We start from the raw sequence: 3,473 nt of genomic DNA on the forward strand, positions 1-3,473 counted from the left end.
AGATACCATTTCATACCAGTCAGAATGGCCATCATAACCAAATCAACAAATAACAAGTGCTGTTGAGGCTATGGAGAAAAAGGAACACTAGCACTCTGTTAGTGGGAATGCAGACTGGTGCAGCCACTATGAAAAACAGTATGGAATTTCCTCAAAAAACTAAATATGGAACTGCCTTTGGATCCAGTGATTCTGTTGCTGGGGTAATACCCTACGAATCCTGAAATGCCAATTCAAAAGAACCTGTGCACTCCAATGTTCACAGCAGTGTTATTTACAATAACCAAATGCTGAAAACAGCCTAAATCCCCATCAATGAATGAGTGTATCAAAAAACCACGGTACATTTACACAATTAAGTACTATGCAGCAAAAAGAAAGAGGGAACTCCTACCCTGCACAAGAGCATAGATGGAACTGGAGAATATTATGCTAAGTGAAATAAGCTAGGCAGTGAAAGTCAAATACCATATGATCTCACGTATAATTGGAGATTATCAACAAAAGAAACAAGTGAGTAAAATAGAACCAGAGACATGGGAATTAAGAAGAAACTGAAAGTAACCAGAGGGGTGTGAGGGGGTTAACTAGGGAAAAATGGGGAAGGAAGAAGTCAAGGGACATGTTGAGGACCCATGGACATGGACAATGTGGAGCTGATTTACTGTGGGAGCAGGGGTGTGGGCAGAGCAGGGGAAAGCAACGTTGGAAAAATTCAGCAACTGTAATTAAACAATTAAAAAATTAAACATAAAGACATAAGATTCTGTCTCAGCCATCTGAGGACTTACATCATGATAGCAAGGCCACCGTGTATCTCAATAGGGTATTCTTTACTGGATATCTCCTATACTTTTCCCCAGGATTGCCACCAATAACCACACAGATTGCATTCTGAACATAGAACCTAATTTGAATAGCAACCCCTTGAGTTGTGCATTGCACAACCTCACATGGTGGCCCTATTTGGCCATATATGCTCCACCTGAAATACTTTCTTCTGTAATTGTCTCCTAACTTCTTGCAGAAGCATCTCTGATCTCAACTCATTTCCCTAACTTTGCATCCTCTCCTGACCGTACCCCGCCAGCCATTCTCTTTCCTCAGACTTCCTTTGGCATACCGTGTATGTCATGGTGACCTGAAAATTAAACGGAGTCTGTGTTGGTCCTTTCTTCTTAAAAAAAAAAAAAATTAAAGTAGATGTGGTTTAGTTGTGTATATGTATTACAAACTCTAGGGAATCCATTAACTTTTTAAAAAAGTTAACACATATGCTGAGAGGACATAAAATACTCAGTTAAAAAAATAGATGGCAGAAAAAGAGGGGATGATGATAAAAGAAAAAAAGAGCAAACAGAATAAACATGAAATCATTAGAAACATAAAAGTATAAACTGTGGTAGATCAACACAATGGAATATTATTCAGCAATAAACAGAAATGAGTACTTGTGCTACAAAAAACATGGAGGAATCTTAAATGAGTATATTAATGAAACATGCAAACCTGAAAGCTATCTAGTGTATGATTTCAAGTATTTTTGCAAATGGCATCTTAGTCCATTCTGGTTGCTGTAAGGAATAGTAAAATTTGTCACAGTTCTGGAGGCTGGAAAGTCAAAAATCAAAGCTCTGATAGATTTCGTGTGTGCTGAGGGTCCACTTCCTGCTTCATAGTCATCTGGCTATCTTCTTGCTGTGTCCTCACATGGTAGAAAGGTGAGGGAACCCAGTGAAGTTTATTTTTTTGTTTGTTTTTAATGATTTTTTAAAAAAAATTTTATTTATTTTTAGGGAGAGGGGAAGGGAGGGATAAAGAGAGGGAGAGAAACATCAATGTGTGGTTGCCTCTTTCACAACCCCTACAGGGTACCTGGCCAGCAACTCAGGCATGTGTCCTCACTGGGAATTGAATTGGTGATCCTTAGGTTCACAGGCCACCATTCAATCCACTGAGCCCCACCAGCCAGGGCTGAATTTTCTTTTGTAAGGACACTACTCTTTCATGAGGGCTCCACCATCACAACCTAAGATGCCTCTCAAGGGTCTCACCTCCAAATATTGTCTCATTGTGGATTATGTTTCAACACATGAATTTTGGAGAGGGACACAAACATTTAATCTATAGCAGATGGTGAAAATGTTAGTGGTTGCCAGGGATTTGGGGGACAGGTGAGCTCATGAAGCAAGGGGTTTTTTTTTTAGAATGGTGAAACTATTCTATATAAATCTGCAATGATGGATGCATTTTTATGCAGTTGTGAAAACCCATAAAACTGTTCAATGCTGAGTGAACTTTGATGTAAACTATGAAGTTTAGTTAATAATAACATTATTTCTACAATATTGAGTTTTGAGGGTCCTTTATATATATTTTAGATACAAGTCCTTTGTCAGATATGTGGTTTGGAAATTATTCCACTTGAAAATTATTTCAAATATTCCATTGAATGGATGTAACCCTAATGTGTCCCAATGATACAAGATGTTAATAATTCAGGAAACTCTATATTGGCTGTCAGGGTGGGATGGGCTTATGGAACCACATGTACTGTCTGTTCAATTCTGTTAAAAGTGTTCTAAAAATAAAGTATATTAATTATTTTTAAAGTCTGAGTCTCATTTGTCCTCATTTTACAATGCGGATAGGTTAGTTTATCTTTTTATATTTTTCTATGTTTAAAATTTATGTTTTCTCCTTTTATATGTATTTTAGTGCTCAGTTTCTTACTAAAAATTGGAATGGTAAAGAGATTAATATGTCCTCTAAGCAAGGATGAAACTCAAATTCAAGAGGTAGTCCACCTCTTAAAAATGTATCTGTACTTTAATTTTTAGAGTAGTTTTAGATTTACAGTAAAATGAGCAAAAGTACTAAGTTCTTCTACATCCTGCCCTGTATAGCCTTCCTCACCATCAACATCCTCCATCAGTCTGGTACATGTGTTATAACTGTCAAACCTATAGTGACAGATCATCACCCAAAGTCCATAATTTACATTAGGGTTCACTCCTAGGTATGCCAAATGTATCCACCCTAGGATATCAGAATAGTTTAACTACCCTAAAAATCCTGTGTTCCAATTTCTTGTCCTTTCTTCCCCTCAAACCAAACAGAGATCTTTGTGGTGCTGGAGTAGTTCTGTATCTTGGTTTTGGTGGCAATACCCATCTACATGTGTGATAAAATGATAGAACTACACACATACATTGGACTAATTTCAAATTTTGGATTTTGATATTGTACTATAGGGAAAAGACTGAAGGGTACTCTCTGTACTATGTATGTAACTTCTTATGATTCTGTAATTATTTCAAAATAAAAAGTTTACAATATTACATAAAAAATACAAAATCCATTTAAAAAAATATAGCGCCGAATTTTCTGAGAAAGGTTTATAAGAAGAGAAATCCAGTTTCCTTGGGAGCCCTGCTTTTAGTTGTTTGCAGTATTGATAACTAAGCAAAAGA

The sequence above is a fragment of the Pteronotus mesoamericanus genome, unplaced genomic scaffold (genome assembly GCF_021234165.1).
Source record: "Pteronotus mesoamericanus isolate MK-2021 breed Mesoamerican mustached bat unplaced genomic scaffold, CSHL_Meso_final contig_27, whole genome shotgun sequence".
NCBI classification, from domain to species: Eukaryota; Metazoa; Chordata; class Mammalia; order Chiroptera; family Mormoopidae; genus Pteronotus; species Pteronotus mesoamericanus.